We start from the raw sequence: 12,869 nt of genomic DNA, 5'->3' as shown, positions 1-12,869 counted from the left end.
GATAGGTCAGGGACAGGAAGAGCTACCACCGGATCTCGAGGTGCTAAAATGTATGTGTGGGTGTGTGTTTTTCTCTCCAGTGTACTACTGTACAGGAAGTCTGAAAATATGAAGCACGAGCAGCGGTAAACTGATCTTGTAGGGGGCCTCTGTATGTTTTCCGTTTCAGCCAGACTTCACGCAAGTATTTGTAGCCTGAGTGATATTATGTACACGTTCAAAGTCATCTAAGAATTCTCATACATGTGTTCTTTCTTTCCGTTGACAGTGTTGAGCGCTAGGTCATTACATGGGCCTTGGCCTCTGCAGACAGAATGTATAGAGCTATGTACCCTTACTGGAGGCATACTGCCTGCTATTGTGTTTCCTGCGTGTAGGAGGCAGAGTAGGAGGTAGGAGCCTACAGTGTGCATAGAAATACAGAGCTATGTGCGCAAAATGCTACATTAATGCAACAGAATGAATAGAGCAGTGTGTGAGAACGTAGATGGAATGGGTTTAATTATTTTGCACAAAACAGGGAGGAATACAAAACACACATAGGCCAGTAGTTTGGAATGTCCATACTATTCCACGTGAAATAAAAAACAATGAAGTGACTCCTGCATTACTTACATTTTCACAAACAAGCTATTACTTACCAGACCTTCTGTGCTCTGTCTGTGAGAGAGCAAGCAGGATGTCTGAAATGTGTTCCTGTGTGCTGACGAGGTTTGTGCAGTGTAGCAGTGCTGGACAATAGTGTCCTGTAGAATCTATAGGAACATTATCCAGGATAGGCAGCATAGCTTACATTTCATTGATTTATTTTCACTAACTAGAACTGAGTTACTGTTGTGCAAATGTTTATCATTAGGCAGTGAGTGTTTCTACATTCAAATAGCTTTATCAGGGATTCTCTACTTGTGATTGACAGAAAAACAGAGTGGAACCATTGTTACATGGTAAAAATAAATCTGTAAATGGTAAATGCATCATAAATATTTGACATAACTTTTTGACATAACTTATAACATCACATTTAAAACACAAGGACATATGACCTCTGATGGAATTGTGTTTCGAGGTAATATAGAGTACATTGCATGATCTGGAGAAATAAGTAATGATTTATATCATCACAATCAGTCTAATAAAAAAGGGCACAATTAACTATCCTTATGATCAGTCAGATACAGCATCATCTTCTCAGTCTATCGTAGTCTTAAATAAATATGGATTCAAATATATTATACAGAACTTAGAATTAACCTTTAAAAGTGCTCTAGCATTGCCATAATTTTTGAGTAAATATTGAACATAAAAAAAAACAAGATATCCATTGACATATTCAAATTCACCCAAAACAGCTTGCACTTCATTGCCATTCATACGTTATTTTCGTACCCTCTGCTATAATAAACAAAATATTTAATGTGAAGATGTCTGTCTGTGTGCGGATGAGAGCTGCATGATAACTAGCAGCCAGACACTAACATGGGCTGGGTAGCTCTGAGTCGCTGGGGCGAACCGTTGCTAAGCACTTCTGGTTGCTAAGTGAGAGTGAGAACATTCGGGGAGCCCTTGGTGCAACGCTGAAATCTGAGGGCATTCCTTGACAGCTGGTGCTGCTGCAAAACTGTTTCAAACCCAAACTCCACTCACATGACAGGCTAATGGCGCAGTGTTAGAGACAGCCCTAAAGCATCCTCAATAAACACACGTATAAACAAGAACAACAACAACAATCTTAACATAGGCCAACGGGATCTCATGCAGGCCGCAGTATGTACTGAACCTGTGTTCCAGTCATTGACAGCCACGTGACAATCAAAAAGCAGCAGTTCACATCAACAACAGAGATATGACACTCCCACTGTTGTCAGTCCTGTTCTGGACAACATACAGTATCAACATGTGAACAGTGATCCATATCGACATCGAAATCGTCTTTAAAGATCAGTACCTGAAGATCGAGTAACTGGTACTGACTAAGGCACGTACATACTGGGGACCAGGGACCACTGCCATAGAGAGGCCTCTTCCAGATCTAATCCGCCTGCCTCTCAGTGTCCATGCTCTGGTCTTTAGGGTGTACCATCAGGCAGGTCTGAAGCACTGCTCTCCAGCTCCAGCCCAGTGAAGCGCACCATGGGGGGGGACAGTGAGGCAGGACACAGGGAGACATTTATACTGGAGGGCCTGTGAGGAGGGGCTCAGGTCCCAGTCATAGTACTGGAGCAGGTACCCACACGCTGCCTGAAACAGAAATACAGATGTCCCTCCTCAAAAGAGATGTTATGTTAAGACAAAACACATTAGGGTACATAAACTATCACTCTTGCCAATCTGGCTACTGAGGTCCAAATATGTGATCCGTTTCAAGAAGCTAGACGTATGTTGCACGTCACTACTTCACAGGAGATGCAGTTGAACGTAAACATTTTTTAATGCGTTTTTTTGGCAGAAATGCCTTCTGGATCTTTCATGTGACTTAATAACAAATGTGTATGCCACCTGAATGTACAAATACAATTGTTAAATTATGAGCCTAGTTGGTTTAGCCACGGAAAAAGGGGGGAACCTTTCCGCTGCCCATGATTGGCTGAGCTAATGGTGGGCTGGACATGCCGATATGAGTTTGGATTGGTCTGCCATGTAGCATGGTTCTGTCTATAACATGAGCTGCTCAATGTGTGTAGATAATCCTTGCTACTGCCTCTTTTTTGAAAGATATCATGGAGAACTGTAAAAGTGTTAATACTGCTCTCAATATTGCTGCCCTGAATTTAACAGGCTCTATCGACAAAGATCAGTGGGAAAAAGTTGTGAGGGACTACTTTCTCGCGAACGATCGTGCCATGCTGACATTCTCTGACTCTGAAAACGAATCAGACGATGAGGAAATCCCTGATTTAGGTCAAAACATTTTCATTGAATCATACATTGTAGAGTCATCTGATTATAGTGATGGGGAAGAAACGGCGATCAACAGTGTTGTTGTCACGGAAGAAGTTGACCGAGTGTTGAAATCAGCGGAATGCCCGGTTGAAGCAGAGTATGTTTGTGAATGTGGAGGGAGTTGAAAAGAGAACACAGAAAGTTGTTGTATAAATCACCTGTCTCTGGATTACATCTTCAAACTAAGGGAAACCATGGCATCAATGACAGATAGGGAGAAGCATTCATTCATGTAAACGGTTAAGAAACTAATTCTAGTTTCTAGTTTCTAACTAGTTTCTAATTTCGTCAGAAAGTTGTTTTCATTGCAAGTTAAAGTGTACTGTTAGCTAGCTAACGTTAGCTGACTGGCTTGCGAGCTAACATTCTACGTGTATGTTCTGTGTAGTAATATTAGTTATATCTCAGAAATCCATTTGCATTGTTAGTTATAGCTAGCTAGCTAACATTAAACCTAGTTGGTTAGCTTTAGCTAGCTGCAAATTCATGCATGGTGCCTAGCTATGACAATCAGTTTGTATTTCTAGTAATATGTGTTTGGATTATGGTTAATTGTTTAGCTCACTCTGTTTAGCACATGGCCTCACATGTGAATCCTTAAAGAGATAGGTGGGGCTAACAGGCTGACTACACCGCTCACGTTGCATGCTTTCTGACCTGTCCCCAAACTAATACAATTGGTTCAGAGTTTGTTTTGATATTTTAACCTGCGTGTCGTGATCACGTTTGGTGTGGGGGGGACAAAATACATTTATGCACGATGGTGCACGATGGCGCACTCGCACAGCCGGTTTGGGTTCCGTGTAAGGCTTAAGAGGGTGTGAACGATGCTGAACGGGTGTAGACAAAGAAGAGCTCTCCAAAACATTCAAGGGGCCATTTTCTCAAAAGTTGATCAACTTTCAAAGCAGAATAACTTTCACATTGTTCCTCAACTGCAGTATATGATACACTATTTTCTAGCTCTGTGTCTCTACTTTTATCCAATGTAAAAAAAATTTTTTAAAAAAAATAAAAAAATTTGCTATGTAAACTGGTGGGTCACATATGGTGTCGTTGTGTCCTGTTCGTCAACTGCAGGATCTCTGAAGTGACCAGTTTGATGCTAACAGTACAGGAATGACAGGTCGTCCTTGCCCCTCCCCTCTTTCCTTCCGAGTGAGTGCCGTTGCCAGGGGCGGTAAGGGGAGAGGGTAAGGGAGAGGGAAGGGGGAAGATGACTCATAGCTTCTGACCTACATCCTACTGCTCTCCAGAGTCTCCTCTCTGGTCACACAAATCCCAATCACTAGCCTGGCCAAGACAGAAACTGCCAGCTACCCCTCTTGTGATGGTGCCTCAGTAATGACCACTGAGAACACTGCTGCAGTTGGGATGGGCCAGGTAATAAATCACAAGAATACAGAGAGCATGTTTCGGATGGATTCCAAGAGGCTATTCCAATGCATTTGATTACAAAAGCTAAAGAAGGGTTCCATGCAATACATTCATTGACTGTTTTTGAACGACACCCCATTTCTCTTCTCTTAATATATGCCTTTATGCTTAAAGGGAAATATATGATTTTGTTTACGTAGATATAAATCAACACTTAGAGTAGACCCATGACTCTGAAACACACCTCTTGTCACCGCTCATACAACTCATGGTCCTATAGAATGGTGTTGATCAATTAGTGCTTTTAGAGGTCGGTTCGGTTTCTGTTTGATTATAAAAAATAAAAAATCACGGTTTCCGATTACGAATATTTTTTTCAACATTAAATGCACTATGCATTATGTGGGTTGAATGCTGTAACAACACATAATAAAACAATTAATAAAGTCCTATGATGGTAGTGTCTGCCCATTACTGCTGATCATTAACCATAATTTTTTTCACATTACTTTTACTTTATAAAATATTTCAGTTGTGTATATTACATTTGTTTAATTTAATGACTTCATTATTTCATTCCAAGTCATCATCTCATCTCTATAGAGCTGCTACCTATGCTGTCTGACAAAATCACTATTTTAGTAGTTCTTCAAAGTAAACAAGGTATACTTTTATGACTGCTGAATACCAATTAATCAATCACTTAGATCATGTATTTTCATGTAGAGATACCTCACGAAGCAACTGCTCTCTATCCCTCTCGATCGTGCATCTTCTGTCTCTTTTCCAACCTCTTTGTGTCTGCCGCACACAGACAGGACTAGTAGGCGCGCAATGGATTATGGTAATTCTAGTTAATTACTACATTTTCCGCGCTAAACTATGTAGAATATTTTATAGCCTGTTGGGAACTACAACTCCCTACTTCATCACACAGTTTTGGGCTTGATCTGATTTATCTCTGTAGAAACTGTGCATTGAGATCACAGATAAAACCTTAATGAAATGGAATTCAAATAATTGAACCGACCATCATCAATAATTTTTCCGTTTTTAAACAACTAACCAAATGTCTGTTAATCGCTCAGCACTACATTAGTAGTGTTCTTGGTTCTGCTGTAGAAAGCCCTGCTGGTGTGTGTGTGGGTTTGGAGGCTGCCATGTGTAAAGGAAGATGACAAATGGACTGTCCCCTCAGGGGTGACCTAGGTTTGAGGGGCTGGCCACGCTAGATTTCACTAAGCCAACATCATCTGTCCCATGACTGAGACCGCCCCAACTCCTCAGAATGGGTATGTCTGGGTTCAATGTTAACGTCACTGCCCACCGCAGCTGGCTAGCAGCCCCGGCATGACGAGATACTGTAGGATATACTTCTTTACACTGCACCATCACCTAGGATCTAAACTTAAGAGTTGTGAATCTTGTCTCAAGTACCGCAGTGGACACTTCGGAACCTATATATACCATCAGGCTACCATTTATCAATCGTTCATTCAATAGAAGGCTACCATTTATCAATCGTTCATTCAATAGTAGGCTACCATTTATCAATCACTCATTCAATAGTAGGCTACCATTTATCAGTCGCTCATTCAATAGTAGGCTACCATTTATCAATCGCTCATTCAATGGTAGGCTACCATTTATCAATCGCTCATTCAATAGTAGGCTACCATTTATCAATCGCTCATTCAATAGTAGGCTACCATTTATCAGTCGCTCATTCAATAGCCAAGCAGGGTCTAAAGTAAATAGACCGGTAGCCTTGGCAGTATGTGACAGTATGGGTAGGCTACAGCATTGCTGTGTGATAGGATTAGGAGCTTAAAAGTCTCAATTGGGGGGAGGGGTGTTCTACTAAGCGAATTGTTTTAAAATGGTTATACCAAGGATCGTTTAGCTATCTGATTTAGAGTTTTAGGAACCTTTTAGGTTTATATATATTTTTTGAATGAAACATTGAACTTGGTCATACTGCTATTAGCCAATAGAAATGCATTGAATAACAGATTCATACACAGAAAAACAGAAATTACATTTTTAAAAATCGAAAGGAAGTCTATTTTGAAGTGTCTGTCCTATATCTGAGAGATTGAAGAAAGATCAGGAATCTATTTAAACATTTTCTTGACATATTTAACCCGTTTTTTTAGGCACTAAACCACTTCCATATATACTTCCATAAAAGTTTTTAACTGGTAGCGGGCTACGTTCAGGAGAGTGTTGTTAAGCTTCTGAGCAAAACAACCACCATGTAGGTGTTCGTGAGAGTCTCGCCTTTCCATAGAAGGGTCAAATTAGTTAGAGGGGTCAAACCATTCGGACGCTACAGACGTTTTCGTGAGAAGAGCAATTTTCTCGTGGTCTCGTGGTCTGACACCACTGTAGCTGGGCCACCCTCCACCTCAGATGCGGGAAGGCCACCATTGGCGGATGAGGTGGATTGAGACGCAGCCCATGCTGGATATCTCTAGCTTAGGAGAGCGACATCATAGCCTAGCCTATTTAATTTCAGAGCCTATAGCAAGGCAGGAAATAGAAACACAATCATGCATTGATAAACAAAATATTGAACAACAATTTGTCTTTTGCATAGAAGTGTGCGCTGCAGCTTTTACTTTTCAATTGTTTCGAAAGGACAATCAATCTAGCAGAATGCGCGGCCAGTGTTTGGCACTCGCTAGGCGGTATGCATTTTTAGTTTGGAAAAGTCACTGCAGCATTTTGCCCACGCCTCTACAGAAATGGGATCAAATGTGCCATTGCGCTTTCTTTTAGGAACTACCATGGTCCAGTTCCAACATCATCAAATCATACAGCAAATTCATTGTTTTTTTTGTTACCATATAAGGTGAATGGAGGGCATTTTCTAGGCGGGGTTGTAGGGCTCGTTCACGTTTAAGAAATGCAAATAATATGTGGCGAACGCAAATCCTAGAATCTCCATGTACACCAGGATTTAGTAAGACATTTATGCATGGTTGATAAATGAGGCCCCAGGTCATTTGGTTCTGCTATTAGATGAAGCACAGTGATAAACCAATCTGTTGTATAATTAAACAAAATGTCTGACATTGTTTTCCCATTGGAATTTGGTTCTGCTTCTACATAGATGGTCGAAAGCATAATGATAACACATTGGAAATTCAACAAACTTTTGGATGTCTTTTTGAGTGGGTGAATATAGTTTGTAACCTCATTGATCAACCTCTCAACCAAATATTACCCAATTATCCACGTTGAAATGATGTGGTCTGCCCAGGAGGGTGTCTTACTCTTAAAAAACATCAACATTGCTTTTATTACTTTGAGGTTTTGACCTGAGCTAGGTAAAATGGCTTGTTTTAACAAAACAGACAGTACTCAGTACAGCTCATCCTCTCAAACCAATGTCTGTCTGTTGCCATGGTACCCGTCTCAAAGATATGCTTCATGCTCTCGCTCTTTCATCAATGATCAGTTACTCAGACAGACACAATATCTCATATATAATGAGCTTGATATCTATATTTTCACTATAGGCCAACCTACACCACAATTGAGCAATGAGTGCATTCCATTCCTACAAACAAAGCAGCTACAGTAAGCGAGAAAAACAGTTCTTATAGCAGCCGTAAGACAGCCTTTGTCAGCCAGCACATCTGTATGCAGGAGGCAGTGTAAGTATACTTCAGCATCAGCTCTTCCATTATCAGGATCAGGATTGAGTCCCTCACAATACCCCTGTCCGCCCGCATGCACTAAATCATAAAATCACTAAACAGGAAAAGGATGATTATTTTGGGAAGTTGATGACGTCCGTAAGCATACACAAGCTCCTCCTGTCATGATTCTAGGCCTTGGGGGTCTCATATTACCGCATAGTTCTGAAAATCTGCAATTCCCAGGGTGAGTGATGGGCTGAATGAAGTAGTGTGGTACCTATCGTCTACATGACTGACAGTAACTGGTTCTCTTGGATGAAAAGCAATAGAGAGTGAGTCATACTCCCTGCTTAGTGGATGGCAATCTCCCAGAGCCTTGTCTATCAGTGGGCATCAGAGAGCTCAGTACAAACACTCAGCTCAGTACGTCAGAGGAAGTAGGCTGATCTGACAGGATAAGGGCTGCCTCCTAAATTGCCATCTTATTCCCTATAGTGCACTGATTTTGACCACAGCCTTTTGGGCCCTGGTCAAAAGTAGTACGCTATAAAGTGAATAGGCGCCATTTGGGACACCGCCAAGGCATGACAGGCAGGCACCCAGGCTCCCTCACAGCCTCACAGAGGATCTGATCTGCGGGGGCTTAAGCAGCTGCTGTTGTTAAAACAATCGTTGCCGTGTTGGTGATATTTTTAGAGTGTAATGACTGGACATCCTGTGTCACCACCACCGGCCGACCCTGACTGTGATCAGCAAACATTGGACATCAATATCCCTGTCAACAGGGCCCGTCACACATCTCTGTTCCATTGACTGATAAGCAGCGAGCGATCTGGTGACCAGACGCTAAGACTCCTGGCTCCTGCCTGTCAAAACCACTGGATATAGACTATTGGTACACACGTCGTCATAGCCACCGGCACCACCTCACTGTCATCATGGCAGCAGCACACCTGTCCTGTTTCTCACCTGGACAGACAGAAGTGTTCTGCATTCCAAATGGCACACTATTCTCTTTATAAGGCACTACTTTTGACCAGGGCCCATACAGCTAGGATCAAAAGTAGTGCACTACATAGGGAATAGGGTGACATTTGGGATGCAGACAGATGGCCTCAGTTATCAGTTGCCTGCCTGGCAGTGACGCCACAGAGGGCCCTGCACAGCTGGCCTGTTCTTACAAGCAGCCAAATAGAATACCTACAGCAACACTTACCACCGTAACAGCATTATCCCTTTAGCCAAGAGCAATCCCTACTGAACAGACCAGTCTCTGTCTCCTGAGTGGTGCTCTACTTGCTGAGAAACTGGCCACAGACATTCAAGCACTGGAGACAGACCTTTCCTATCTAAATGGTCAGCAATGTTGGACATTTACATAGACCAAATACTACTTCTTTTTAAGGGACATTGGTAGCATCATGTTAAATCCATACTCGATGGAGCAAAAAGAGAAATGATAACAGTGTATCTCACTGACACTGAAAGGAATAAGAGCGATGAGAGGAGAGTAAATGAGAGGAGGAACCTTGAGAAAGACATTGTTGAGCTGGACTCCAATGCAGTTCCGTTGCCTAGGCTGCAGAGTAGATCCTCCGGTCCTGCGTTTCTAAGACAGACAACAAAGCACAGCATAACCAGTTCATTACTTCACAGTCTTCTCTTACCACTCTGTTTAATTTCTCTCTCCTCATATGACTAAAGCTGAGACCTTGGGCGCTGTGGCTTGTAGCTGTCACATCTCTGCAGTGGTGCAGAGATGTGGGGTGACGACCCTGGTGATTGAGTCAGCAGCATCAGGGAGCCAACAGAACACTGCTATCACTGCCTTTAGGACTATGCATCTAGAGACTGTCTACCATGGGTTTCTATGGAAAGCAGTGATAGACACAACACCGGCCAGTATATTAAGTACACCACCCCGTTCACGTGAATGGTTCACTCCTACAGACAGTGAGTCACATGGCCGTGGCTTGCTATATAGGGGAGGCAAGTAGCCTAGTGGTTAGAGCGTTGGGCCAGTAACCGAAAGGTTGCACGATCGAATCCCTGAGCTGACAAGGTAAAAATCTGTCGTTCTGCCCCTGAACAAGGCACTTAACCCACTGTTCCTAGGGCGTCATTGAAAATAAGAATTTGTTCTTAAGAGACTTGCCTAATTAAATAAAGGTTAAATAAATATATATAAAGCAGGCAGACAGGCATTGAGGCATTCAGTTACTGTTTGATTTAACGTTGGGAAAAAAGTGACCTTTGAGCGTGGTACGATCGTCGGTTGCTGACGCGCCAGATCCAGTATCTCAGAAACCGCCGCCCTCCTGGTCTTTTCACACACGACAGTGGCTAGGGTTTACCAAGAATGGTGCGACAAACAAAAAACGGGCTGTTTCTGAGGTAACGGGCTGTTCGTACCATGAATGAACCGTCGTCCAATCTGCAGCAACTGCATGATGCTATCGCGTCAGCACAGACCAACATCCCTGTTGGAATGTTTCCGACTAGAATGCCTCAAAGAAGTCAGGTTGTTCTGGAGGCAAAGGGGGGTCCGACCCGGACGAGATGGGTGTACCTAATAAACTGTCCGGGGAGTGTATATTAATTTAATACACAACATCGGTTTGTAGATATCCACAAATCCATATTATTGACATCATGTTATGTTATCAAAGTATATGTCCATATGGTCTGTTTTTCAGAGTATAATTAAGCAATAAGGCCCAAGGGGGTGTGGTATATGCACGACGCAGAGTGCCTGGATACAGCCTTTAGCCGTGGTATATTGACCATATACCACAAACTCCCCAGGTGCCTTATTGCTATTGTCAACTGGTTACCAACATAATTAGAGCCGTAAAAATAAACGTTTTGTCATACCTGTGGTATACGGTCTGATATACCACGGCTGTCAGCCAATCAGCATTCAGGGCTCAAACCACCCAGTTTATAATTTTCTAGCTACCTACATTCATTCTGTCTAACCTGTCTATGGGTGGTAGTGAATGAGTAGCAGTGAGACTGACAGCAGGAACCTACTCGTCTCCGCACCACACATATTAACTAACACGCTTTTGAATATACTTCAGCTCTCTTTCTCCACTAGTATTACAGGAAGGAAGCCGAGTGAGAGGAAGCATATTGGCTTACTCTGAGACAGGAGTGTGGACTAATGCACTAAGTGGACAGAGATGAAGTGCAGGTTCTGAGTGGCTGGCTTCCAAAATCCAGCAGAGCTGTGTTTTCTAACCGGATCATCGGATCCTGTGGTCAGCTTCAACACTGTTATTATAATGTGTGAAATGGTTTTCCATCCCCTTTGTTGTACTTCCTGGGAGTTGTGCAACTGTGATAATGTAAACCACGTTGAACAAACATACAGTATTTTAGATGCCACAGAGTGTAGGGAAATATATACAGTATATTGATTCAAGTCTTTTTTACACCCAACCTAACATACAGGCATACAAGGCATGAATGTTGCCTCACCATCGCTATCAGTGTGTACCAGTGAGTATGCAGTCAGTCGCTATGATGCAGGGAGGGGTCCAGGACTCTGCTATGAGTCACACCTGCAGATGAATGAAATATCATACCCCTCAGGGGTCAAGCATATCACAGTCTCGAGGAAGCAATAGAGGTTGAAAACAGCCCACACAAACAATAACTGAATGTATAAAACCGCCATCGTTCCATCAGAATGTCTGCCAGAATGACGACTGCTTAGAATGTTTGAGTCTTTAGAATGTCTGGTTGTTCAGAAAGAGAGCTGCATGCAGAATGTTTTCTTGGAAAATGATATATCGCCAAATCATCGTCATATCGAATGTTAGATATATTATACTGAGAATGGTGTTCTTGGGGTCCGCTCTTCTCTCTTCCTGCACAGCACATATTGTCAGTGACTACTAGCCAGGTGTGAATGAGCGGCAGCAGGACATCTCACTGTCATCCTTCCTCAGGCCAAATTATTTTCACACTAGGGCAAGCATCTCCACCTCTCCAGTCCCTCTTCCAGTCCCTCTGAATGACAGAACAGATAACGTTTCCACAGCTGCAAGTTATATGTCCTTCTCTGTCCCAACAGGCAAGTTATGGGATTTTGTGGAAATTACATTCTAAAGCACATTCGAGAGATTCCACATTCTAAGAAATGATTGTTTGCCTTTTAGCATGATTACTCCAGTCTGAGTGGTGTACTATTGTCAGTGGGCCCTAGAAGTGAGATGACCCTGCCTTCCTGACTGCTGAGACCAGGGTTGTGGTCCATGCATGACATCTTATAACAGGACTGGACAATCATAAGTGTTGCTTACAGGACTGATCCAGCCCCAGAGCTGACTGAAACCCAGCACTTAGTTCACTCCATCTGATGTCCACTGAGGAGACAGGGACAGAGAAAAAAGACAGGAACTACGAGAGGAGAGAAGAGAAAGAGGAGAGAGCTGAGAAGCAGAGGAGAGAAAGAAAAGAAGAACTCAATGACGGGAAGAGCGCAATGGACACCATCAAAAAGAGGTGGGGCATTACTTTTCCTTCTGCATTTAATTGAACATGACGAGGCCTGAAGAGGAGTGCGACAGCAATCAGGACAAGAGGGAGAGAACCCCAGCCTGGATTATAGGTGTTAGGGGTTACTGTTCTCCGTATGCTGATGAAAAACACTACAGTCTCAAAGGGTTTATGTAGATGAAGAGGCTCTAGGAAGGATGTTGGTCCTCAAAGAGCGAGTTGATTGATTTGAAGAGGCAGGTGATAAGGAGAGGCTCTGTCTGCATCCAAAATGGCACCCTGTTCCCAAGATAGAGCCCTACATACACTACTGTTCAAAAGTTTGGGGTCACTTAGAAATGTCATTGTTTTTGAAAGAAAAGCTCATTTTTTTGTCCATTAAAATAACATCAAATTGAT

The 12,869-nt window shown here is 42.6% G+C and overlaps 1 pseudogene; it reads right to left on the bottom strand.

Moving 5' to 3' along the window:
- Positions 1 to 529: 529 nt before the first annotated feature.
- Positions 530 to 12,869, bottom strand: part of LOC129818271 (uncharacterized) — a 33,553-nt pseudogene continuing 21,213 nt past the window's right edge.

The sequence above is a fragment of the Salvelinus fontinalis genome, chromosome 21 (genome assembly GCF_029448725.1).
Source record: "Salvelinus fontinalis isolate EN_2023a chromosome 21, ASM2944872v1, whole genome shotgun sequence".
NCBI lineage: Eukaryota > Metazoa > Chordata > Actinopteri > Salmoniformes > Salmonidae > Salvelinus > Salvelinus fontinalis.
The sequence above is the reverse complement of the archived record's forward strand: the minus strand, read 5'-3'. Positions and strand labels throughout refer to the sequence as shown.